General features: G+C 48.2%; 1 protein-coding gene across 3 annotated transcripts in view; it reads right to left on the reverse strand.

The window, feature by feature from the left end:
• Positions 1-27,742, reverse strand: part of CEP97 (centrosomal protein 97) — a 1,492,335-nt gene that overhangs the window by 114,840 nt on the left and 1,349,753 nt on the right. The gene's annotated exons all lie outside the window — the stretch shown is intronic.

The following is a 27,742-nucleotide window of genomic DNA, read 5'->3' on the forward strand; positions in this document are numbered from 1 at the left end:
CTCGCCAGAGGAATTCTAATAATCGCTGGTGCAATCTCGGGAATGGGTACTGCTAGATAGGTATCCCTCAAATCTATGTGGGCTAGACAGTGCCCTTTCTGCAAAATGTACTGAAGAGAGGAATTTCCTCCATCTTGCGGTGTCGGTACACGAGACAGGCATTCAATTGTCTAAGATTGATCACCGTCCTGGCCTATTGCTTCTGTTTCACCAGGAAGAAATTGCTTAGGAAGCTTTGTGCCACCTGCTGCACTGGCCTTATTGCCCTTTTCTTTAGAAGCTCTCCTACTTCCTTGTCTATGAGACTTTGTTGCTCCTCTGAAATTACAAAAGGTTGTTGCAGTTTCGCTTGTCTGGGCTCTTGAAAAATTACAGACAAAACCCCTGCACAGTCTCTGAGACCCAAGAGTCTGCAGTAAGCTCCTCCCAAGTGCTTAGGTGCATGTTTAGTCTGCCACCTATCGCAGGAATTGCATTGCTTGCTGCTGCGCTTTGTGTATGCAACTGTACTCTCACCTGCTGTCGCAGCGCCAGTCTGGTCCCTGCATCTTCTACGGGGGGGGAAAGAAAGGATTCAGCTTTCTGTCTTCCTGCTGTCACCAGTTGTTTCCTCTATAGGGCCTCTGTCCTCAGCGGCTGGCAGAGCTACCCGTCCTTCTGCCAGCCCTGGCGAATACACAGGGCATGAACACTCTTTTTAACGATATCTGACCTTTGTCCAGAGCAGCGAAGGTGCTAAGAAATCTGGACATGTCTTTGACAAAAGCTTCTCTAAACAAAAGCCCTTTAGCTGCTGCAGCGGCCTCCGAGGATGCCAACTCCCCGAGTTTCAGGTCGATCTTTACTAAAATCGATAGTCTGCACTCCGTTGCTATCGCTCAGTTGGTGTTACCTATAAAACCAACTGCTCTTTGTGCTGTTAGGAAAGATTTCGTAATTGTAGGTAATTTTCCTTCCATGTGGCAACCCCTAAACTTTTTGCTGTTGTTTTTCACCTTGTTCTCGACTTTGCCAGAGAAGTGCAGCCTTCTGCCGCACTCCTCTGGGCTTTCACTCATTTCTTACGGGGAAACTGACATGCCCTTAAAACAATCAGTACCGGGAAACGCTGTTTTCCGTAGTTTCTTTTATCAAGTTGCGGCTTTCGTGCAACATGACACAAGAGGGCACTGTAAGCTAAGTTACAGCTCTCTTGGGTCTCTAGCCTTCTACAGGCCCTAGATACTTGTTTAGGATTGTATCTGATCAGTGCAAATGATTCACGGACGGGAATGGTGGCAGCGATCGTTTCTTGTGTTTTGAGCTCCTTTTGGCGTTCTAAGCGGGTTTCTCGCGCTTAACCCAAAATGGTGGCCTGGCTCCCAAAATGGCCAGACCGCGAGGCTCCTTTGTCCTGTCCGCTGACCGTCTTGCTCCCTTCACCTTCCCCAGGTCGAGCTGACCCGGGGCCTTCCTTATTTGGGCATGTACTTTTCCGCGAAACACGGATGCTTTCGCGGGCTTCTACATGCCTGGTGTGTGCCTCCAGGATGTGGACTGGGATGTCTGGTCCCAATACACATCCTGGGTGCCAGAGAGTCTAGGGTGGTGTGAATGCCTGGGACCACTGTGGTCCGTGATTGGTCCACGAATGGTTTGAGTGTTGATGAGCGGATCTCCCATTGGGTCCCCTCCGTTTTGGCGCGAAGGGAACCGTGGATAAGAGGGGGCTGGAAACACCACTACCATGTCGATCTCCTGAGTTCTCATGAACGAAGGAATACAGGAGCCAAGTATCCTGCAACCAAGAGGCTGAACCGAGGAATCGCTAGTGACCCGCTGAAGGACTGCTCCTCTGCACTGCTGTCGCCTTGTGAAACCCTTTTCACCTTTGATCGAACCAGAAGGCCTGTACTGGTACTTCGACCCTTGGAATAGCTGGGACAGCTATTCTCGGCATCTTCACCATCTCCTGCTAGTAAGCCTTCGGAAGCGTCTCTGGGCCATCCAGCAGACTGACCAGCTTACACCGGAGTCTTGCTCTGTAACCGCCGCCAGGTTGTGTAGTATTTCGAGTCCTTGTCACTCTCACACGCTTCGTACACTTGGCGTTCCCAGGTCTGAAGTGAGTAGTGTACATTTGGCTTAGATACACACAGCCGCTCCGTTGCCCTGCTGTGGTAACAAACTGTGCGGGTTTCTTCGTTTGGGACGTCTTTTACTCAACTCTGCTGCTGCAGACTCAACACGACGACGAGACGCTCCCTGCTCTTCTGAACCTGCCAGCTACTGAAACTGACGCGGAGAAGCCTGGGTCTGCTTGCATCGGGGACCGGTGAGTAGCATAGCTGGTCGACCTCCTGCAGGAGCCCATAGCTTTTCCCGGCTGTGTCAAAACAGCACCCTTTTCCGTACTCGCACTCTGCTTCTGCCCACAGTGGAGGCTGCGCTTGAGTCGCGGAACTTGTTCTTCTTCATTTGTGCACTAAACTGAACTGCCTGATTTCCTTCGAAGAGACTCCCCTTTTGCCCGTTGGCACCAGCGTGTGCAGGTACTTTTGAGCACAAGGCTCCACTCTTCGCAGGGCTCGGACTTCCTTTTAGTTAGGTGCCTCTGAAGGCGGACTGGGTTTAAGCATTATTTCGCACTGCCTGTTTTCCCTCCCTTTTAGGTGGACTACACATTTCGTGCATCTAACGCTTGAGACTTGTTGTATTTGTATATATATTGTATTGGTATGGTATGTGTTGGTTTACTAGAGTTGTATTGTGATTTCTCGCTACGGTCATTGTTTTAAAGGCCTTAAAATAAATGTGTATATATTTTTGATATAACAACTGTTTGGAGTAGTTTGTTAGCGCTCTTGCTTTGTGTGCTCATTGCGGGCCTTCAGTCACCCTCACCCCTCTTGAGACCTAGTCTTGACCGCCGCGATCGCTACCTTGATTGGTCTGGCTTGCCCAGAGGTTACCCTGTTCCAAGTAATTAGGTTGGCCTTCTGAACTTCTGCGCCACCAGGACAGAGTTCAGAAATCCGTCTTAACAAATTGGTGTACAGCGGTGGGATACGACTGAAGGTATCCAGTGTTGCGCTCGAACTAAGGCATTTCAGGTTATTCCAACCAGTACACGTAGTGAATTGTTGTAGTATAACTTTAAAAAGGCCATAGTCCTATCAAACAGTATGGAAACAAATATGTTGTTAACTTTAAATGCTTCCAAATCAGAAACGCTGAAAAAGATGTGTGCGGAGAGAGGTGTTTCCTCTCAAGGCACTAAATTGGAAATGATCCAGAGAATCGTGGCGTGGCAAGAAGCGCAGCTTGACGCTATAACTTCTGAGGACAGTGCGGAAGGTGGTGGGGCTGCTCTCACGGGTAGAACCGACGGTTCTGCCGCCGCACTGATCCATCGCGACCACGAGGACAGGGAGGACGAGCTGTCTAATGTTTCCTCTGCCAGTGCTGATGGGGAGGCTATGCTTGAATTCAAGAAGCAAGAGCTGCGGTTTAGGCAGAAGGAGCTTGAATTCAGCATAGCCAAACTAAAAATCGAACAGACAGAAAAACAGAAAGACAGGGATCACCAGTTGGAACTGGCCAAGCTTCAGGTTGCAAATGAGTCCAAGGGTCCTGGACATGGGTCTGGGGCCTCCTCTCATCCACGGTTTCCGAAAGATCTGCTCAGTGTGTATGAGGAAAGGAATGACATTATGGACTGGCTGAATGCGTTTGAGTATGCATGCGAAGTTCAACAAGTTGACAATGCTGATAAGATTGCCTGGTTACTCAGCAGACTGCCCCATTCTGGCTGTAGTGCCATTATGGAAATGTCGAAGGCTGAGCGAGCTGATTTCGCAATGTTAAAGCAAACTCTCATTTTAAAGTTTGGGAAGACTCCGGCCCAATATTTGAAACGATTCAGAGAGTATAAGAAAAAGGAAGGTGGTACTTGGGTATCTTATGTCACTGAATCCTTGAAAAACTTAACTGGCTGGGTTGAAGGTTATAAGGTTTCTACCTTCGAAGGCATGATAAATCTTGTCATGCTGGAACACATTTTTGCATCTTCTTCCCCGGAGCTTTACGCCCATTTGGCCGATTCGAAGGAGATAGATCCTAAGAAGCTGGCCATTGCAGCAGACTTATGGGTGTCACATCGAGTGTCCCATAAGGACAAAACTCATCCTGGTAAGCAGGAGGAAGGGAAAAAGTCCAAAGATAAGGAGGGTGGAGAATCTGATAAATCTTCTTCTCAAAAGGGCCACAAAAAGAAAAATAAGGGTAAGACACAAGAGAACTCACAGGGTAGTGGAGGTCAGCCTCCGAAACAGAACTCTGGTTACAATAAGCCTCCCTATGTAAACAGACCCAATGGATCTTGTTTTGCTTGTGGAGCAACTGACCACGTGAAGGGGGATCCCCGGTGTAAGGTTAGACCTTTGGGGGTCCACTCCGCTAATCTGGCCTTCTCCTCCTACGAGGAAGAAGAGATTACAGGAGCATCCTTCTCCTCAGACTCATTTCCCAGCGGGATAGAGGCTGAGGTAGTTTTAGTTTCCCTGGGTTCCTGGGAGCCTAAAGTCGCAGAGGCTTATGCTAGGATTCCAGATAATACCAAGCACTACTGATCAATGGAGTAGATACTCCAGCTCTTAGGGATAGTGGGTGCCGTCGAACTGTAGTGGATTCTACTTTGGTAGACTCAGAGGAAGTTGCCAGAGCTACTCTGATGCCCACTAAGTTGGCTGACGGCCCACTCCGTATGTTCCCAGTAATACCTGTAAATCTTACTTTAAATGGTACAGCAGTCAGGATTCCAATGAGCATTCAGAGAAACGTCCCTGGAAAGGTCTTGTTAGGTAATGATCTCAGAGCTTTAGGGCTCGTAGGAGACACTGCGGAAAGACCCTACACACGGTCTCAAGCACGGGCAGCATTGGCCAAGACCAATACGCCGCCCCAGCCGAAGGGGAAACCCAAGGCGAAAGGAGTCAACAAGTCAAGACGAGGGAAAGAGAATATTCCCCCGAGCTCGCCTACCACTGCGGTGGAGGAAGTTGGTCAATCGCCCGGGCCTGACGAGGAGGTGGCGATGCCTGAAGTATTTGACCCCAACGACCATCCTGAACTAAAAGACTTGTTAGTTGAAGGAGGTCCTGATAGGGACGAATTCAGTAAAGGCCAACTTGAGTGCCCATCTCTGGAAGGCCTAAGGAGACAGGCCTGCTCCCAGCTTGAGGGTGAACCTCCTGGGACGCATATGATTTATTGGGAAGGTGGACTCCTGTATAGGGAGCCCACAGAGTCTACAGAAGGAGACCATAGGAGGTTGGTGGTTCCCCTTGCTGTTAGGCCCTTCCTCCTGCAGTTGGCGCATGAAGTGCCCCTTGCTGGTCACCTTGGTATTAAGAGGACCAAGCAAAGGTTATCCATGCACTTCTACTGGCCCAAGATGGGGGTGCAAGTAGAAAGTCACTGCAGGAGTTGTGCCTCCTGCCAGTTGTCTGGTAAGGTTGGCGCGACAATCCAAGCTCCGTTGGTACCGCTCCCAGTTGTGGGGGTACCATTTGAAAGGGTAGGGATCGACATTGTTGGTCCCCTTGACCCGCAAACATCCTCGGGCAATAGGTTTATCCTGGTGCTGGTCGACCATGCAACCAGATATCCTGAGGCCATCCCATTGAAAACTGTAACTGCCAAGTCAGTTGCAAAAGCTTTACTTGGCATATTTACTAGGGTTGGCTTCCCTAAAGAAGTTGTGTCGGATCGTGGCAGCAACTTTATGTCGAAGTATATGCAGGCTATGTGGAAAGAATGTGGGGTCACCTACAAGTTCTCTTCTGCATACCACCCCCAGACCAATGGTCTGGTGGAACGTTTCAACAGAACGTTAAAAAGCATGATTGGGGCTCTGGAGGAACCTCAGAGAAGAAAATGGGATCTTCTTTTACCATGCTTACTGTTTGCCTACCGAGAGGTACCACAGGAGGGTGTTGGCTTCAGCCCCTTCGAACTTCTGTTCGGTCGTCCTGTACGGGGACCCTTAGCCATAGTCAAAGAGGGATGGGAGATGCCCACTCCCCCTGTTACTACCAACGTAGTTGATTATGTGCTAGGGCTCAGAAAACGGATGGTACTTCTCATGGGCTTGGCTAGTGATAAATTGAAGGCAGGACAAGCGCTGGTGAAACATTGGTACGACCAGAAAGCTTCCCTCATCAACTTTACACCTGGTCAGCAAGTCCTGATCATGAATCCCATAAGGCCTCGAGCTTTACAGGACAAATGGTCAGGCCCTTTCACAGTGGTGGAGCCCCTGGGTGAGGTTAACTATTTAGTGGACCTTGGAAGGCCTGGACAGGCTCCAAAAGTGTTTCACGTGAATAGGCTGAAGGCTTTCGTCCCAAGAGTCGAAATCGCAGCACTACTACTGGCTTCAGATGTTGAGGAAGAGGAGTCGGAACCTCTCCCCGACCTGTTCCAAAGCGGTCCTTCAGAAAGCTCCTTTGAGGGTGTCCGAGTGGCCCCTCACCTGACTTCTGATCAGCAGGCTGAGGTGAAAAGTTTGCTTAGGCAGTTTTCCCCCCTGTTTTCACAGTCGCCTGGTTTGTGTAACGCTCACCTGATTCCCGCAGAGGCGCCGGTCTTGACTGGGTGAATGCCGTATCTTCAAAGGTGATGTGTAACACACGGTTGGCTCTTTGGGCTGGACCTCTGTGCACTGTATGTCTGACTCGAAGAGTAAGATGTCTGCAGATAGAAAATATGGGATTAATGAACTGGGGTTATTGGGTGCCTCTCTCCTCTTCCCTTTCTCTTCTCCTGTAGAACCCCAAAGATTAACGCCCTCACTTTAGGTAAGTGAACGCCGAGCTCTCCATCTGCCTCGGGGCAGGGTGCCGTAACCAGTTTCTTCACTGGATAAGGGTGCAGGCCTCTTGACCTCAGAGGACTGCTGTCCGTCGTTAACTGCACGAACGGTAAGTTCTGGGCACTTCAAATGTCTTAAAAGTCTTTTGTAATGATATCTCTTGTTTTGCAGGGTACCGGCGATGGCGGATGGCGGGCTGATGAGAGTTGAGGATCGAACCCGCGTGAGGAATAGAAGCGCCTGGAAGCACGTAAGTAAGCACTTGTAGCCTGCTTCACGATGCGCACTAACTGTCCCTTTTATCTTGCAGGTACAAGTTCGGAGCTTTAGAGAAGCGGAAGGGTGCTGGAATACCCACTGGATTCGGCGTGGGAAGGAGTAATGGCACGTGAGTCAATAAGTTGCCCAATGTCTTTAAACGCACCTTCTTTTGTCTTTCAGATGCGGGATGCAGCGCCGAAGGCCTCCGGAGCGTGTGAAGAGCTGGTAAGCTTTTGTCTTTCAGATGCCGGAATGCAGTGCGAAGACCTCCGGAGCATGCGAAGAGTAGGTAAGCCTTTGTCTTTCAGATGCCGGAATGCAGCGCGAGGCGTTGGTAACAGCCGATGGACCAGGTAAGAGATGCGCTGCCACTGAAGACCGTAGTGCTAACCTGTTCTTTCTTTGTCTTTACAGGTGCTGCTGAAGACTGGATTCCAGGATGGTAAGCCTTTGTTCCCTTAGGCCCAGGATCAGAAGCAGAAGACACGATGAGCGTTCTGCTGCAGAGAATGCAGAATAATGCAAAGCAAGATTCATCCATCGGGTGTGGTTTAAATAGCCTCCTTGAGTGCTTAGGTGTCTCCTTCCACAGCCTCGCCTAGGTAAGAAAAGAGTTCCTGCTTTCCAGAAGAGTTCCAGTGTTCTGAACCTAGGGAGTGGCTCCTGCCCCACCCAACAGGAAAAGTAGTCCCAAACAGAAGAGGATCAGGGGCTCAACTGGCAGGTAAGTAAGCAGCATGGTCTGCTGCAGGTAAGTCCACCCAAGCATTATGAGCCCGGCGCTTCCAGCGCTGGGACTGGGCATCTTTATGAGCCTGGTGCCACTGGCGCCAGGACAGGGTCCAAAAGGTCCCAATTGGGACTGGCTGGCACTCGGAACCGGGGTTATGGGTCTGCTTCCAAGGGAGTCGGGCAAGTCCTGATCTTTTGGAAGCAGACATCATGACAGTTTGACACCTTGGTGCAAACATAACATAGACACAGGAGACAGTGTACCTACCAAAAGTAGGGGATACAGGATGTCAGACAAAGTACAGTCTTATATTAAGACCGAGGTCAACAAGATGTTAGACCTTGGGGTGATTGAACCCTCTAGTAGTCCTTGGTCCAGCCCTGTGGTTTTGGTTCCAAAGGCAGGCACTTCTGAATTGAGGTTCTGCGTGGACTACAGGGCTCTGAATGCTGTCACCAAGACAGATGCACACCCCTTGCCTCGAACAGACGAGCTGGTGGATACTTTGGGTGCCTCCAAGTATCTCAGCACGTTTGACCTCACTGCTGGCTATTGGCAAATAGCTTTAGCAGAACATGCCAAGGAGAAGACAGCATTTTCTACTCCAGACGGCCTTTACCAATTCCGGGTAATGCCGTTCGGGTTGAAGAATGCACCTGCCACTTTCCAGAGGCTTGTGAATCATGTTTTGAATGGGTTGGACGAATTCTGTCTTGCATATCTGGACGATATAGCAGTTTTCAGTGCCACCTGGGAAGACCATGTGAAACACCTCGGGATTGTGCTCCAGGCTCTTCAGAAAGCACACTTGACCATAAAGGCTAGTAAATGCCAGATTGGACAAGGCTCAGTGGTTTACCTTGGACATGAAGTAGGTGGAGGGAGGATACAGCCTCTACCCAGTAAAGTACAAGCAGTACAAGACTGGCCTACCCCCACTACACAAACCCAAGTGAGAGCCTTCTTAGGACTCACAGGGTATTACCGAAACTTCGTGGCAGACTATGGCAATAGCTGCCCCTCTGACTGCCCTCACAACTCCGAAGAAACCCAAGAAGGTAACTTGGACCAACGAGTGAGAGAAGGCCTTCAATGGCTTAAAAGACTCCTTGTGCCAGGCCCCTGTCCTCAGGGCCCCTGATTATCAAAGACCTTTTATCGTGCAGACGGACGCCTCTGACACTGGGATAGGAGCTGTACTATCACAAGTAGATGAGAAGGGTAAGGAACACCCTATTGGTTTTATTAGCCGCCAGCTTAAGGACAGAGAGCTCAGATGGTCCACGGTAGAGAAAGAATGTTTCTCTGTTGTGTGGGCCCTAAGGAAGCTGAGGCCCTACCTCTATGGGACCCACTTCACTCTGCAAACTGACCATAAGCCCTTAAAGTGGCTAATGAACATGAAGGGGGAGAATCCAAAGTTGCTTAGGTGGTCCATAAGTCTACAAGGCTTCGACTTCACTATTGAGCATAGGCCAGGTGTCCAACATAGCAATGCTGATGGGTTGTCCAGAATGTTTAACCGACATGAACAAGAGACTCATCCAGGGGTGGATTAATTCCCCCTGTCCATAGTCTGGGAGGGGCGAGTGTTAGGAAAGATTTCGTAATTGTAGGTAATTTTCCTTCCATGTGGCAACTCCTAAACTTTTTGCTGTTGTTTTTCACCTTGTTCTCAACTTTGCCAGATCAGTGCAGCCTTCTGCCGCACTCCTCTGGGCTTACGCTCCTTTCTTACGGGGAAACTGACATGCCCTTAAGACAGTCAGTACCGGGAAACGCTGTTTTCCGTAGTTTCTTTTATCATGTTGCGGCTTTCGTGCAACATGACACAAGAGGGCACTGTAAGCTAAGTTACAGCTCTCTTGGGTCTCTAGCCTTCTACAGACCCTAGATACTCGTTTAGGATTGTATCTGATCGGTGCAAGTGATTCACGGATGGGAATGGTGGCAGCGATCGTTTCTTGTGTTTTGAGCTCCTTTTGGCGTTCTAAGCGCGTTTCTCGCGCTTAACCCAAAATGGTGGCCTGGCTCCCAAAATGGCCAGACCGCGAGGCTCCTTTGTCCTGTCCGCTGACCGTCTTGCTCCCTTCACCTTCCCCAGGTCGAGCCGACCCGGGGCCTTCCTTATTTGGGCATGTACTTTCCCGCGAAACACGGATGCTTTTGCGGGCTTCTACATGCCTGGTGTGTGCCTCCAGGATGTGGGCTGGGATGTCTGGTCCCAATACACATCCTGGGTGCCAGAGAGTCTAGGGTGGTGTGAATGCCTGGGACCACCGTGGTCCGTGATTGGTCCACGAATGGTGTGAGTGTTGATGAGCGGATCTCCCATTGGGTCCCCTCCGTTTTGGCGCGAAGGGAACCGTGGATAAGAGGGGGCTGGAAACACCACTACCAGGTCGATCTCCTGAGTTCTCACGAACGAAGGAATACAGGAGCCAAGTATCCTGCAACCAAGAGGCTGAACCGAGGAATCGCTAGTGACCCGCTGAAGGACTGCTCCTCTGCACTGCTGTCGCCTTGTGAAACCCTTTTCACCTTTGATCGAACCAGAAGGCCTGTACTGGTACTTCGACCCTTGGAATAGCAGGGACAGCTATTCTCGGTATCTTCACCATCTCCTGCTAGTAAGCCTTCGGAAGCATCTCTGGGCCATCCAGCAGACTGACCAGCTTACACCGGAGTCTTGCTCTGTAACCGCCGCCAGGTTGTGTAGTATTTCGAGTCCTTGTCACTCTCACACGCTTCGTACACTTGGCATTCCCAGGTCTGAAGTGAGTAGTGTACATTTGGCTCAGATACACACGGCCGCTCCGTTGCCCTGCTGTGGTAACAAACTGTGCGGGTTTCTTCGTTTGGGACGTCTTTTACTCAACTCTGCTGCTGCAGACTCAACACGACGACCAGACGCTCCCTGCTCTTCTGAACCTGCCAGCTACTGAAACTGACGCGGAGAAGCCTGGGTCTGCTTGCATCGGGGACCGGTGAGTAGCATAGCTAGGAACTGGTCGCCCTCCTGCAGGAGCCCATAGCTTTTCCCCGCTGTGTCAAAACAGCACCCTTTTCCGTACTCGCGCTCTGCTTCTGCCCACAGTGGAGGCTGCGCTTGAGTCGCGGAACTTGTTGTTCTTCATTTGTGCACTAAACTGAACTGCCTGATTTCCTTCGAAGAGACTCCCCTTTTGCCCGTTGGCACCAGCATGTGCAGGTACTTTTGAGCACAAGGCTCCACTCTTCGCAGGGCTCGGACTTCCTTTTAGTTAGGTGCCTCTGAAGGCGGACTGGGTCTATGCATTATTTCGCACTGCCTGTTTTCCCGCCCTTTTAGGTGGACTACACTTTTCGTGCATCTAACGCTTGAGACTTGTTGTATTTGTATATATATTGTATTGGTATGGTATGTGTTGGTTTACTAGAGTTGTATTGTGATTTCTCGCTACGGTCATTGTTTTAAAGGCCTTGGAATAAATGTGTATATATTTTTAATATAACACCTGTTTGGAGTAGTTTGTAGGTGTCCTTGCTTTGTGTGCTCATTGCGGGCTTTCAGTCACCCTCACCCCTCTTGAGACCTAGTCTTGACCGCTGCGATCGCTACCTTGATTGGTCTGGCTTGTCCAGAGGTTACCCTGTTCCAAGTAATTAGGTTGGCCTTCTGAACTTCTGCGCCACCAGGACAGAGTTCAGAAATCCGTCTTAACATGTGCCCATTCAGCCAGAATATGCACATCAATAAGCGTGGCCTCTTTGGCTTCTTCCAGCATTTGTAAGATCTTGGCCAATGGACCTATAGTATCAGGAAGCGTGTCCTGGCACGCTATCCATGAGCAGTCAGTGCCTTTTTTCAGGTCCTTGGTGTACTTCGCCATGAATGTAAACATATCAGGGGTCCAATACTTTATCCGGCAGAGGTGGTCTGGGAAATTCTGCCTTCAATTCGCTTCTCACCTCCTTATTTAGAGCGTGCACAGTCGCTTGCTCAAGTACCTTGTGGCCTTAACCGGGGGCTTCCCCTCCGAGGGTCTCAGGTGGAGTAGCAGGTCTGGATGAAAGGGGTTGAACGGGGAACTGTTTCTGCATTTCTAAATGCTCTTATTGTGCTTTTTGCATGGTTCTCCTTCCTGACGAGTGGCCGAGCTCACGGAAAGGTGCTGCTGGAATTCCATTCAGTGCCGTCTTGGTCTTCCTCTGGGCTAGAGGGTACCTTGCCCCTTCCATCACGCTTTTCCCTCATGCTTCTCTTTTGAGTGTCCTTTGCGTGATGCGGACAGTGGTTCGCCACTGGCCTTCTGTTCCTCCTGCCATTGCCTCTTACAGGCTCTGGGCCTCAGAGTTCTCGGGCCTTGCACAAAGGCGACCCAGCCCAGGAGAAAGTTCAGTTTATGGAATAACGGCCCTAGGCCCGCCCACGCCGCTTTCGCCATCAGCTGTCCCAGAGAGGGGTCCTGCAGAATGTTTGAAGGCCCTTCTCTGCTTTACTCGCTGTCAGAGGATTCGCCTCTAACCCAGGCCATATTGTATAATGCACAGGAGACGGACAGCTAACTGCCTCAAGTTGACTCACAGACTTAATTGGGGCTTGTACCCGTGCAGTAGTTAGTCTTGGGATTCCACCTCTATTAACATAATCATACTTTTCAAATCACATGCTTTTGGTGGGTGTCACCCGGCCTGCAGGCAGCTCTCTCACCTGCGAAGCCCCCTACCAGCTCCTAAAAGTTAATGGGCTTTCACGTGCCAAAAACAAAGTCAGGTGTTTTCACCCACCCTGAAGCCATAAATCATTGAGAGCTATGTATAATATATTATAGTCCTGTGTTGAGCAATGCTTGTGTGCTGTACCAACCTCAGGAATTCTTGCGTCTGCCACGTTCCACTTAGTGAGCGGTTCTCTCACTGTTCACTACGGGCAGCACCCATGCACTGCTTACCGCACTGAGTGCTGCAAGTACACTCTGAACTGCCTATCAGTGACCTCAGCGCAATCAACACTGCTGGCACAGTATGTTTTTGCAGCTACTCGGTGGCATTGTCACAGGGACGTGGAGTTCCCCTTCATCGTGGCCGATGCCGAATACCTTCAACACACATGGTCCGCTGTACATAGCAATCAACCGGCTCCCTTACTGAACGTGAGAAGACAAAACTGTGATGTCCGGAACTGTCAAGAGTTCCGAACGCATAACCGTTCCACTTCCCTGTCAGTCGTCGTTCCACAGCTATGTGCTGTCTCCTGTAAACAAAGCACTTACTAAGAACAAGGAAAGGTACTATGCAATCCTAACTATGTGTACCCTGCGCTCTAAATTAACGCTGTAAGCCAGTCAATCAGTCACCCACAAGATAATCAAAATAGTACTTATCTGCTACTCTAGCAGAAAATAAAAGGGAAGTGGGGAGGAGGACTCGTGAGGGGATAGGAGCGTAACGTCATCATTTGCGGACGAGGAGATGTGTCATGCCTGAGGGCAATAGTTTAAAACTGCAAAGACTACATTGTCACAGAAAATTGTGGTTTTCTTTGAGTTGTGTTGAATGTTTTTTTCTTTGTTAATATTTCTGCTCGAGTTTTAGTGAAGAAGATTACACATAATACGAGCCTCTGGTCTTGACATAGAATCCAGGGCTATGATGCAATAGGTTCAGAGTTCGAGTGCACTGCCAGAATTTCTTTTTTAAATTTAATTTATCATATCCCACAATGGTTCTGAGGGTATTTTTCACTTGTTTAATGTCTTTGAAGTCATTTAAACAGTACATTTTCCATCAGCTAGTCCCGAGATTGGTGACATGCTGTGGCATGCTTGTGTTATTAGTGCTTTAAACCATTTGTTTGCTGTAAGTTATTTAATGTAAGACACCAGGCTAAGAGGAGAGATGCCTGCAGTACCATTTGAAACAAGGAAAAGACTGATTTCAAGGTGATATGAAGAGAAATCTAGGAGGCATGACACAGTATGGAACACACTGACAGTGAAAAAGGACTAACAGAAGCTGCTGTCTGGACAGGTTATAAGAATTGGCTCTATGGCACATCCCATGAAGACCATTGGTACAATGGTAGAGTGTGGGGCTCCAGTGCATAGCCTTGCGGGTACAGGTGAAGGGCGTGGAATCTTTTTCATTTTTGTATTTGATTTATAACATCCCACAATGGTTCTGATGGTATTTTTCACTTGTTTAATGTCTTTGAAGTCATTTTAACAGTACATTTTACATCAGCTAGTCCTAAAATTGGTGACATGATGTGGCATGCTTGTGTTATAAGTACTTTAAACCATGCAATTGCTGAAAGTTTGTTAATATAAAACAATCCCACAATGATTGAGAGTGTATTTTTCACTTGTTTAATGTGTTTGGAATCATTTAAACTGTAAATGTTACATCAGCCAGTCCAGAGATTGGTGGCACGCTGTGGCACGTGCCACATGTCACATTCGGCTCCTACCCCTTCTACGCCCAGGCCCACTTGAGAATACTGGTGGAAGCCTAGTTGTCCTCATTTGGCGCAGTGAATTGTGCTCTTTAGCACCTTCACTGCGCCAAGTTCTGAATCGGGGCCTTACAGTTTCTTTGCTGCAGCACCATGGCGGCTTAGTAGTGAAGGATATCGACACAAGTCTGTGTGCTTGTTAGTTCGAGTCCCAACAATGGATTTTCATATCCATTTTAAAACGATAGATCGAATGTTTTTTTTCCTTTTATGACATTGTTTGGCATGGCATGTGACACCTGCCAGTGGCAAGTGTCACTTGAGGATAAGACATGCAGTGGCATGTGTCACTGGCACTTTTGACATGCCAGGTTCGGCTCTTGCCCCTACTGAGTTAGGGGCTTTCAAAGCAAGGTATTGGTATTCTCACTTTCTCGTGGACTCATTGGCAGAGAGTCCTTAGTACAATGAATTTGTCTATAAGGTGCTGTGTCGAAGTAGCCCACCATTTTTCAGGATCAATGTCGGAGTTGTAGCTTTCTTCGGGAGCTCCTCATCTCTGAGCAGCCAGGCGTGCACCCACTCATAGAACTAGTATATATGTTGTGTTGTCCTTCTCTATAATGATTTGTTATTTATTTAGCGCTTTCGCCAAAGTGCTGTACATAGAACATATTTACACACATTATCACCCAACCGAAGTTGGTACAAAGTTGGATATTAAAAGTACATATACATTGAAATAGTACCAACAGGACTTGCCATGAGGTATGTCTTGGTAGAATCGTACTCTAAATATGTGGTTCTAATATTTCAATTGTAAAATTTCAATTTATATAATGAGCATTCTATAAAAAGGTTTTTGAAAGATATCTTGTCTTGTACGAAATTGGGTCATCATGGTGGTTTAGTAAAAAAATGAACGGCAGCCTGGCTGGGGTGTTTGGTGGGAGCGGAGTGCAATTGCTGTGATTCTAGAGGAGTAAGTGTACTTTGGGTTCTCAGATGCGCTTTGAATGGTTTTGTTAGTTTCTGGTTTTGGCAAGTGTTGCAGTGGCTTGGAGCTCTTGATTGACTGACAGGTGGATTTTCGAACAGGTCTGCTCCATTTTAACCTTCTGCTTGGACTACTTTTGGAGCACTGGAAAGGATCTCAAGCCACAGACCTGCCTATCGCTTCCTGTAAGCTGAACTATTGGCAGCATTTAAAGGATCCAAACACAAACTCTTCCTAGTACAACTTTTCCATGTTGTGCTACAGTATATCTGAGCTCTACTAGATTGGCCACTTAAACATAAGGTGACCAAAGGATTTCCATGCTGCTGATTTTTTTCTGCATCAAGCTTTTTTCTACAGGTAGAGGTGTCACCCTTTCATAATTTAACACTCCTCTGTGTGAGCTTCGGGACATAAGAAAAAGTCCCCTTATTTCTCTGTGTCAAAATGAAATGAAAATGGTTCAGCCCACTAGATGATCATGCTATATTTTATTTATCCGACATGCCAATCTTTCCCAACTCCCGACATGTTACAGAGATCCAGTTCCAACTCCCAACATCAGCATATAATCTGTAATGTGCTTGCCTACCATGGTCAACTCTATGACATTTATTGTCACATAACTTATGCCTATAAAAACGTCTTCAAAAATAAAAAAAAAATCATCTTGAGGGGCATGGCCTGGACCGCCACTGATGAGGCTGCTCCATTAATGGCCTCTGTGCGAAGCCTGCTGTTATGGCAGCAATAACTCTATTTCCGCTTATGAAACCAGCAGAGGGAAGAAATTCTGAGGTCCGGAATATCCAGGGCACAGATGGTGGCGGATTGAGCTACTAACGTGCTCCCGTTCGCCTGATTGAAGTTGATTTCCACCATGCCCAACCTCGGCGTATTGCAAAATGGCGAACACGCGTCACGAGAAGAGGAGGAAGGGAGGCCCGACCCTGGGCCCAGCTGTCCCAGCTTAGTGGAGTCCCGAAGAAGGGGGCCCCTGCTCTCCACCTACGAGCTGCCTGGCCAGCTGCCACCGTGGCCGTAGCGAAACGGATCCCATATCAGCAGCCATCTCCGCAGCAAGAAGCTCTTTGCTGCTCCGGCCCCTGGGTAGGAGCCGTAGCGGAAGCAGAGATCACCAGATCGCTTCAGGGCCTTGGCCCGTCATTGAGCTCTGCACCTCCTGTGTGGCTTCTCAGTCTCTGCCAAACCTCCCGGTTCCTGTGGCGACTCTCCCGAAAGAGCCGCAGTGCGGCTGGAGCCTGTTGACGTTGCATCCTGCAGCACACGGATAAGAAGTGGCGTGCATCATCGCTTATGGGGACACAACATCTGAGACCGGCTTCTCCAGGCCGCCTCCGGGACCGCCACTCCACCAGACAGCCGTCTTATCCTGGGATGCCCCCACCTACCTGCATAGACCGGCATTAATACACCTGCTGGGGCCATTGCACGGGGAGGTCCTCACACGCAGACACAAGACCAGGAGGGACTCTTTGCCTCCAACACAACACATAGGTATGAATCTTGCTCCTTGAACACCCCCGAACATCAAGGCTTAACGCTGCTGGATCTCCTTTATCACCTAGCCCCCTTGCCAATCCAGCTCCCTAATGCTGAGAGAGGGCCCAGATCTGTCTGACTTTGGCTGCTGCAACTGGCCTGCTGGCCTACGCTCATTAAAGTTACTCATCACACCAGCTGGGCAGCTGCTCCCAATGCTCCTGGAGCGTAAACTCTGACCCGCCTAGAGTGTATCCTTGGGCCTTGAACAGAGGGGGTCCACCGCATATTGAAGCTTATAACACTAATTGGACACTATCGGACATAATCACGCCTGACAGGCAGACGACATTGTAGCCTCCTCCTCCTCCTACCCCGGAGGGCCTCCGGCCTCGCTGTGACAGGGAAGGCACTACACCCTGTCGACGGAGGTGGATTGAGGCTGGGGGGGCTGACGCCCACCTCTGTTTTGCTTGAGACTCAATTTTGGGAACCCACTCCATAGGAGCCAAGAGAGCTGCCTAATCTCTCCGTCAAGGACGCCCTCAATTTCTCCCGCTCACCATGTCTCAAAGGGACTACAGCGAGACAGCCCATATTCCGGCAGGTATGGCTAAACACCTTAAATCTTCGAAGAGTGCTGACATCACCACCATGCTGCTCCCGTCTGACAAGGGGAAGAAGCCGGAGACACCAAAATCCCTGTCACAATCCTTCTCAGATGCTGCTAGTCAGTTGGCAAATAAGGGAGACATACAAGCCTTCATGCTGGACATTAAATCTGAATTTCGTTCCTGCATGGCGGAACTCACCACCAAACTGGAACAGATGGAGCAGAGGGTCGTAGAGGTGGAACAGAGGGTGGGGGAAGTGGAAGACTTGACCCAAGAACATTCGGCTGCGCTTCTGGAGGTACATGGCACGATCCAATCCCTACTCAACAAAAACAAAATCCTGGACCACAAACAAGAGGCTTTGGAAAACAGAGCTCAACGAAACAATCTACGAATTCGGGGGTCCCCTCCTCGGTCCCGGACGAGAGCATTGGCGGAATACGTGGGAGATCTTTTTCAATCCCTTTTGCCACACCTGGATGAATCCCAACTCGTACTAGACCGTACCCAGAGACTCCGACCCCGACGGGGGGTGGACTCCGACTCCCCCCCGATGTAATCACCCAGGTCCATTTCTACTCGACCAAGGAAGCTCTCATGGCGATAAGTCGCTCCCAGGACAACCTGACCTTTCAAGGGTCCCCCCTTCAGATTTCCCAGGATCTACCAATGGCAACTATCCAGAAGCAGAGAGCCCTGAGGCCCTTGACATTTTTCCTCCGGGAGCAACACATCAGATATTGTTGGCTGTTCCCTACTGCCCTCAAATTCTCTTACAAAGGGGTTCACCGGACAATTGGTCACCTGGAAGTTGCAGACTCGATCTTGCGTCCCAACTCACCTGAAAAGTAAGGTGGAGCCTCACCTGATTCGGCAACAGGTGGCTCTGAAGAACCCCCCCCAACTCCCCCAAAACCGAAGCGTACGACCTGGACGAAGGTCCAGAAAGGGCAGAATGTGAGGTGACTTCTCAACGGGACCGAACGGCCCAAAAACAAATAGCGGCCAATACCCTGAACACTGGCCCCTTTAAAACAATAAGTCTTCATCCAGTCAGTCTGATGGACGCCGTCTCGCTTGGAACACATAAGAACTACTTATCTGATGCAGGCTTCGCACAGCCCATGCCTGACTCCGAGGTGGATGTCATCTAAAATCCCTTGCAGTGAGTCACAGACAGTTTTAGAGAAAGGTTGGCTTCCCACAAGTTTACTGTTAGAGCTTCACGTTGGAAGCTTAGATTAAAACCCTGATTGCACTATGATAGTAGAATGACTAAATACCTGGATTGCGACTGAGTCACACTCGGTCCAGGCCCCACAACCAGAGACAACTGATGCCCCAGGAGAGCCCCCGCCACACCAGAAACTAAACTTCATCTTGTTGAACATTAAAGGCCTGAATTCCACCTCATCAGTATTAAAATGGCTCCAAGAGATGGAATGTTTGGTGGTCTTCTTGAAGGAAACAGACTTACTGCCCGCTGACGCCTCCGCAATACAAACTTCCCGCTCCAATATCTGGCCTCTAATGGAACCAAAAAATGAGGTACAGCTATCCTCTTCACCAGGAATGTCCGACCTAGGATATTAGAGACCCTACTATGCCCAGAGGGACGCTACACAGCAGTTAAGGGCTTTATATATGGACAGCTTTACTCCGGCTCGATTTATGCCCCAAATGAAGGACAGGAGGCATTTTATGAGGCACTGGGCAAGACCCTCCTTCCCTCCATTGAAGGTCAACTTATCATAGGAGTGGACTTCAATGGGGTCCCGGACCGAGCATTGGGCAGATCATGTCCGCCAGCCCCCAGAGACTTTAAGCTCGCCACGAACCTACTCCATCTGTTTCGCACGCTGGGGGTGGTGGACAGGTGGAGAGTACTTCACCCCGGCGAAAGGGACTTCTCTTTCTTCTCAAATGCGCATAGGACCTTTTCTCGAATTGATCTTTTACTGGCCTCCCCTCAAGTCCTTGCCTTTGTCGACAATGTGACCATAGGAACAAAGGTTCTCTCTGATCATGCCCCGATTACACTGATATTTCGAGCTCACGACACACATCTGCCTCCTCGATGCCGTTGGAATCTATATGACCCCATCCTGAATGAAATGCCACTAAAGGATTCCATGGCCACAGTGATCAGGAACATCTTTAGGGAAAATCCGACAGATGACACTTCCCCGACAAATACGTGGGATGCCATGAAGCCAGTAGTGCAGGGAGAACTAATCGCACATGGGCCGGCATTCCATAAATGCAAACGGCAGACCTGTATGGAACTTGAGGAAGAGTTCCAAAAAGCTGAGGCCCAGCATAAGCATAAGGGCTGGTCCCTGAGGACCCATCGCACTCCGCAACTGGCCCGGGGGATGTTGGAGGCCCTTTATGTTGAGGATACAGCACATTTACTGGCTAAATCCAGGCAGGACTACTGTGCCAGGAACAACAAAGCAAACAAACTCCTGGTGGAGAAATTAGCGAAGGCGAAGAGAAAACACTATAGCGGGCCTCTGCGACCCCCATGGCAAGGTCCAGTGGACCAGGATAAGCTACGACTAGCAGCGACCCATCTTTCTGAAACTATGTTGGCGTCACCCCGAGACAAAGCAGAACAACAAAGGTACCTACAGGGTGCCGGTCTTCCACAACTCAAGGAGCCCGACAGAGAGGACCAGGACGCCTCGATCACAGGTGAGGAGGTGGAGACAGCCATTAAGTCCCTGAAAACGAGAGCACTGGGCCCAGATGGGTTCACGATGAACTGTTGGTGCACACTAATCATTAAATGTCAATCTTAGTATCCAAATTCAATTATTCAGGAAATTCAAGGTGCGAGGGAGGAAAAATGGTCCTGGCACAGAACCAATATTATACAACAAAAAGGAAAAAGAGGATCCAAGATTGGTACCCTCCCGTCCCCTGTACACTATAATGTACCATCCATAGACAGTTACTGATTTGATTCATAACATAGAAAAAGAAATGTTCAATTACAGTGAATATTAACAGAACCTGCAACAGTGTTTGGTTCTAAAAGTGATCATATTTAATAAGAAATGAATGTTCATCAACAGAATTATCAAAAACAACATCCAGGTGTCCTATATTAGTGGCTGATGCATTTCGAGGCTTTCTCATCTTCTTCTTGAGCCTAATTGAACTGTGAACAAACGTCACACAAGAAAATACTATAACCTTATTTGCCAATGTAAAGTTATTTTGAGTCTTGCAGAAAATCAGTTTATCTTATGTAGCATTAATGAGTACAATCATTTGCAGCCATGGGATATTCACTGTATATACAACATTAAAGTAATGGTGCGCTCAGAAATATTAATTGCTAAAATGATTTAGTCTAAAACATAGTTTAGACATATTTTGAATGGAAGTTCCTATGTACACACTTTGAGAAAACGAGGTTCAAAGTGTTTACATAGGAGCATCCATTTTGTGATTTCAGGCAGCCTCCTCAGCTCTGCCCTTGCAGCACTAAATAAGCAGCAAAAGCCCCCTACTGGGAGATTTTGCTTACTGCAGCCAGAGCAGAGCTGAGGAGGGTGCCTTCACTTTCATTTTACGTTTTCTGTGCTCCCCAAGCCCTGGGAAGCACAGAAAACGTAAAATGAAGGCAAAAAGCTGAGGCGCGGCAATTCAAAATAGAACGTTGTTGTATTTGTGATTGCTGTGGTTGGAAAACCACGGAAATCATAAATACAACAACGTTATTATTCTGAAAGCGGCAGCTTTCGCGTGGAGTCTCCTGGGCTCCCCCAACCCTGAGGGAGTCCAGGAGACTCCAAGCGAAAGCTGCCGCATTCAGAATAACAACGTTTTTGGATTTGTAAATACTGCTGCATTTACAAATACAAAAATATTGTATTTCTCACTGCGGCAGCTTTCGCTTGGAGTCTCCTGGACTCCCTCAGGGTTGGGGGAGCCCAGGAGAGTCCACGCGAAAGCTGCCACAGTGAGAAGCACTGCAGCATTTCAAAACACCTGTGATGTGTTTCTGCCTGCAACGGCTTTCACTTTGGGGCTCGTGGGCTCCCCCCGTGGAGCCCGAGAGCCCCAAAGTGAAAGCTGCTGCAGGCAGAAACACGTGGCATTTCAAAACACCAGTGTTGTGTTTCTGCCTGCAGCGGCTTTCACTTTGGGGCTCGCGAACTCCCCCCGGGGAGCCCGAGAGCCCCAAAGTGAAAGCTGTTGCAGGCAGAAACACTGTGGCATGGAAACACAACCGCGTTGTGTTTCTGCCTGCCTTGGCTTTCACTTTGGGTCTCCGGGGCTCCCCAGGTGGAGCCACGGAGACCCAAAGTGATGGCCACGGCAGGCAGAAACACAACGCAGTTGGGTTTCAAAAATGCTGCGGTTTTTCTTTCTAAGTTTCTCAGGCTCCTCCGGCTTGGAGGAGCGCGAGAAACTTAGAAAGAAACCTGCAGCGCTTTTAAACACAACAACGTTGTATCTATGTTTGCGGTAGTTTCAGCTTGGAGCCCAGAAGGCTCCAAGCTGAAGCTACCGCAAACATAAATACAACGTTTTAAAAGCTGCGGCTTTATTTCTAAATTTTCCGGGCTCCTCCAGCCCGGAAAACTTACTAAAAAAACTCAGCTAGTGCTTATTTAAAAAAAAAACAAATTGCACTTACCGAGATGCAGCTGCAGCTTTCCTGCCTGCAGTCTCTGGTCTCTGTCCTCCGAGTCCGGCACCAATGAAGCAAAAGCCACCCAGTGGTAGCTTTTCTTTACTACAGCTGGCTGGCTTTTGCTTCATTAGTGTCTCAAACGCAAGCACAGGCGGCATCCATTTCACAAAATGGATGCCTTCTAGTGCTTCCCATTTTAAAGTTTGAGCTTCATTTACTCAATACTTTAACTTAGGGACTTTAAAGAAATATATTTTTTAGATATTTTTTTATTATTGCCCATCTTTTTGGCCAATAATATTTCTGAGCACACCATTCCTTGAAAGACTAAAAAGATGTGGATTCACTTCTATTAAACACCAGTTATGTTGGTATCACATGTCGGCACACTGCTCATTCTAGTGAGTCTAACAGTGTTCTATTGAATCCCTTAATTAGTTTCACAATTCAGTTGAAAGTCCTCTGTTGGACACCCCATAACGTCCCAATCTAAGATGCGCACCATGATTACAACTTGCCTTTTGTGAAAATGGTAACAGTGAATAACATGTACCTCTAATGTACTTGACGGTGATCACTGTGCCATCAAATAGCTGTAAATATGGTAACACAACATGCCGGACGGTGTGTTGAGCTTGCCTAAGAAATAGAAGGAATCAAAGAAAGCCAACCTGTCACTTGATCCTTAAAAGTAACAGTGGTACTAGCAACATTAGAGAAACCAAAGTAACCGAGAAGTAGAGAATTCTACTCACTTAGAACGCAGTATTAACTCGCGTTTACGGGGCTTGCAGGTATTCCGAATGAATTCCTGGTAAGAATCCTAGGTCAGTAATCTTCGTATAACACGATGTTCACGACTGATATGGTAATCTTTAGTCCCAAATACTGTAAAGTACCAATGTTGCATCAGATCTACACCCTCAAAGTAGTAAGTATATCGGTCACAATAACATTGATAGTCACCAAACTGTAAGGCACACTCACCCATATGGGCAGGAGAATACAGCATAGACTAAATCTCCTTGTTTTCCACAATGAGGTCTTTAGATCATCAGTGTGTTCCCAGTGTAGTATATTAGCGTGATACCACGCGCGGACTGTGGCAAACAAGTCAAAGAAAGCTTAATCAGAAACTGCTGCATGTGGACCTGCATGCCATTCATTATTATTATGCTTGTGTTAAGCGATTCATACCTGTGTATGGGTGGGCTTCAATAGTCCCTGGGTAGCGTTCCGATGCTTGCGGCGGTTGCCACAGTAATGGCTCCCGACGCTGGAAGTGAGCAGGTGCCCTCTTGTGTACGTAAATAGACTTGGTAGGAAGCCACTTTCATCAAAGAGGGACAATGATGCTGTGTACATTACTGGGCATCTATCTTGGAATGTGTACAGTGAAATGTGGTCCAAATGGATCAGGTCGGTGTAGTCCCATCTACATAAAATAGGATGAGCCAAACTAACGGTGGGTCTGTCTGAAGTCTAATTCAAAGAATGGGCAAACAGTTTAAACTGCCAAATGCCAATGTGTATGGGAGGTAGAATTAATTGTATTAATGTCAAACTTAGTTGACATGTTAATTCGTTAAAGCACCTCTAGGGGTGAATACTGATAGGCGCCAAGAGCGAGGCTGTAAAAGGCACGCATGTATCTTTGTGTATCTTCAAGGCTAACTGGTGGATATCGATTGCTGTACATCCACGTCCCTTCTGGTCCATTATGTTAACAGGCAGACTTTATAGTCAGATACAGTTATACAAATTTATGACCAATAAATATTGATTGATATGCTGGTGGTCACTCAGTTCAGCAAACAAATCTTTGTAGAGGTCTCTGTGACAATATAAAGTTTCTAATCAACTAATGGGAGTTCTCTTACTACCAGTTTACAGCGAAAAATTTGATACAGACCTTGGTCATTACTTTGTGGTGTTCACCAGTACTTGGTCTACTTGTGCCTCATAATCCCCGCTAGGGATTCGTAAATGATCCTATTTCATTAGGTGAAATAAATTGAAAGGGCCAATTATGTGCAGATTAAGAGCGTCCCTTCTATATACATTCTTTCGACATTACATTTGTTCTGTGCTCATCGACTCATCATGCATGTTATGATATGGAAAAGCAAATGGTAATTACACATTTTCACCTAGCTGTCTCAAAGTATAAATTATTATTGCATGACAGATATCAAATAAAACACAAGTGAAAACTCATCATTAAGACTGCTTTTGGGTGTAGTGTATCAAGCAAGTGGATCCAGTATTTTTCTCTTCTTGAGAGGATGAACTGATAGTCTCCTCCTCTACAAGGGTGTCTCACAACCTCTATGACTTGAAATTTGAGTTGTGCTATCGTGTGGTGGTTCTCCACAAAGTGTCTTGCTAACGGGAATCTCATACTCTTACACCAAATGTTAGACTTATGTTCCGTCCACCTCTCTTTGACGGGTCTTGTGGTCTGACCTACATAAAGTTTCCCACATGGACATTTGATAGAATAAATAACTCAAAACGTGTCAGCCATTAATATTGGATACCTGGATGTTGTTTTCAGTAATTCTGAAGATGAAACTTCATTTATTATTCAATATGATCACTTTTAGAACCAAGGACTGTTGTAGGTTCTGTTAATATTCACTGCAATTGAACATTTCTGTTTCTATGTTATGAATGAAATCAGTAGCTGTCTATGGACGGTACATTATAGTGTGCAGGGGACGGGAAGGTTCCAATCTTGGATCCTCTTTTTCCTTTTTGTTTCCCAGATGGGTTCACAACAAGATTTTATAAAGTTTTTCGCCCCCAACTGGTAACCCTGCTAACATCCCTCTTAACTCTTTTGGTGCTTCATGATCTATCACTCCGTCAATGCAAGAATCCATAACTGTGCTAGTGCTCAAACCCGGCAAAGACCACAGGGAAAATAGCTCAAATAGGCCCATTTCTTTACTCATGCTAACATTTATTCGAAATATCTTACCGAATTGCTTAGTGAACGTCCTGCCCAAATTGATAACCCAGACCAAACGGGTTTCATAATGCATAGGTCAACTGGGGACAATAACCGTAGGGCCCTGAATCTAGCGGATATCGCAACACAAGACTCACACAAGCTAGCACTGTTGGCTTTGGACGCTTCCTAAGCCTTTGATAAGTAGACTGGACCTTTTTACAACTTACCCTGGAAGCTTTTCGCTTTAACCCAAACTTTCGGAAATTCATCTTGGCAAATGATGGGTCCCCTAAGACGCTCCTCTGGGTTAACCACAATCTGTCAGATCCGATCCACTTAATCTGCGGAACCAGGCAGGGATGCCCTCTGCCCCCCCTGCTGTTTGCCCTGGTAATGGAGCCCCTCACCCAGTGAGTGCGACAGGACCCGAGCATCAAAGGCCTTCCCATCAGCGCCTCCCAGCACAAAATTTCACTCTATGCGGATGACGTGCTGCTATCCATCACAGGCATTGGCCCTTCCCTAACATCAGCTCTTAGAGAGCTCTGCAGATTTAGGAGGGTGGCAGGCTTTGCCATCAACTTTGGGAAATCGACTGCCTTGGGGGTGGGCCTCGACCCTGGGGAACGGGAGATCTTCGAGTCCTTATGCCCAATCCAATGGAGCGAGAAATCCTTTCCCAACCTAGGGGTTCAGATCCCAGCCCATCCTAGAGACGTATATCTATTGAATTTCCCCCGCTCTTTAAAGAGTTAGAGAGAGATCTTGAATGCTGGACCTCACAGGAGACCTTGCTTATTGGGCGGATCACTGCCTGCAAGATTTATTTTTTTATTTTTATTTATTTTTTACATTTGTATAGCGCACTGCAGCCCACAGGCATTGAGGCGCTTTTTCAAGAAGGTGTAAGTAGGCAAGAATACGACTTTGGAACATGCGATTACTTAGTTACAGCATAAGGCGGTCAGTTGCAAGTACATTAAGCAGACATAGATTTCAGTTGAGTACCAAGCAAATGCTAGGTACGAACATTTCAGAGGAACAGACTGGTTTTGATGGCTTTGCGGAACGCCAAGTGGGAGTTGATAGCCCTGATGTGAGTGGGGAGTGTGTTCCAGTGGTCAGCAGCGATAGCTGGGAAACTAGAGCCTCCAGCACTCTGTATGTTTTCGGCTTGGTAATCAGGTTGGTGTAGGCTAGCCTTCCACGATTCCTTTATGCCTGCTTCTCCGTCCCCACTACGATCCCACTGCCCTTTCTCCTACATATGCAGAGGAAAATGCTCTGGTTTATTTGGAAAGGTAGGAAGGCGAGGATTTCCCAAAAGGCTGTGACGGCCAGTTCTAGACTAGGAGGCTTGGGGGTCCCCGATTTACGTAAATACCAAATAGTGTCACAATTGGCGCATGCTCTGGTGTGGGCCATAACCCTTGGACGTCTGAAATTGGTATAGCTAGAGCAATCTCACCTCATTCTCCCCCTACGCTTTTTTCCTCACATCCTGCCCCCGTTGCGCTGGACTTGGGCTGGCACCCTGGCCTCCACTAAACACACCCCTAAAATGTTGGACTGGGCATTAAAACATAAGGGCATCCGGAATGGCTTAGGTCCGCACTCACTGATTTTTCACAACCCAGCCTTTTCTCCCGGCTCACATCCACTAAACTTCAAAAACTGCACTAATGGCGGGGCTTGAATTTCTTGGACAGCTCTTTCAGAACGGCCAACCCGTTTCCTTTGAACAATGCAAAGCAGCCTTTCAACTAACTGAAACAGACAAGTTCTCCTATGTGCAACTTCGACACTGGTGCTCCCATTCCCAAACTCGACAAGCAGCTACACGTGCCCCCGGCGCTCTTGAGCTCACCCTAATGGATCTACCGCAGCAGGGGAAAATCTCTACGCTCTACAACCTGCTACAGCAATATACACTTTCTGCAAGAGGCCCCTATATGACACAATGGGAGGCGGACCTAGGTCACCCTCTGGAAGACCAAACGCCGGTGGACATTTGGTCCAGAACTCACTCCTCCTCCTTCTGCATTACAAGTCGGGAATGTGCCCATAAACTGCTCGTGCGATGGCACTACCATCCGACTCGCCTGCATCACTTTAACCGATCCCTTGACCCCCAGGGTTGGCGCAAGTGAGGACAGCCAGGATCATACTTTCACATTTGGTGGTCGTGCCCCACCTTACAATCTTTCTGGGCCCAATGCATTTCCACTATGGAAGACATTACCCGTGTGGTGATACCTAGGGAGCCGGAAATCATCCTGCTAGGTGCCCCAAGAGACCAGGGGCCTACCCTAGATCGGGGAGAACAGCCAACCTCCTTACGCAACTTTTACTGGCCGAGAAAAATCACACGTACCTGGAAGGTTACAGAGGGCCCCTCAATGACTCTTTGGTGGATCAAACTTCGCAGAAAAAGTTACAGCAGCCAAGGCAGACCTCCTACACCGGTTTGCAGACATTTGGGCCCCACTTCTAGATTATGATCGGAACTTCCCGGCGATGACCCATAAACCCTGATCAGCCCGATGGGCCCTACATTCGGACATTGAGCTAATTACGGACGGGCCCGCCCAACCGGGCCTGGAGGGGAGTTGACCTGGAGCCATGGGGGGTGGGGGGGTTAAAGTGGGGGGGGGGAACCTCGGGGTATCTGGACTCTGCTCACTCAGTCTTACCTAACTGGAACTTCAGGTCATCCTGTATTTAATGTATGCTTGTAT

Source organism: Ambystoma mexicanum, chromosome 7p, assembly GCF_040938575.1.
Source record: "Ambystoma mexicanum isolate Mex_15411 chromosome 7p, UKY_AmexF1_1, whole genome shotgun sequence".
NCBI lineage: Eukaryota > Metazoa > Chordata > Amphibia > Caudata > Ambystomatidae > Ambystoma > Ambystoma mexicanum.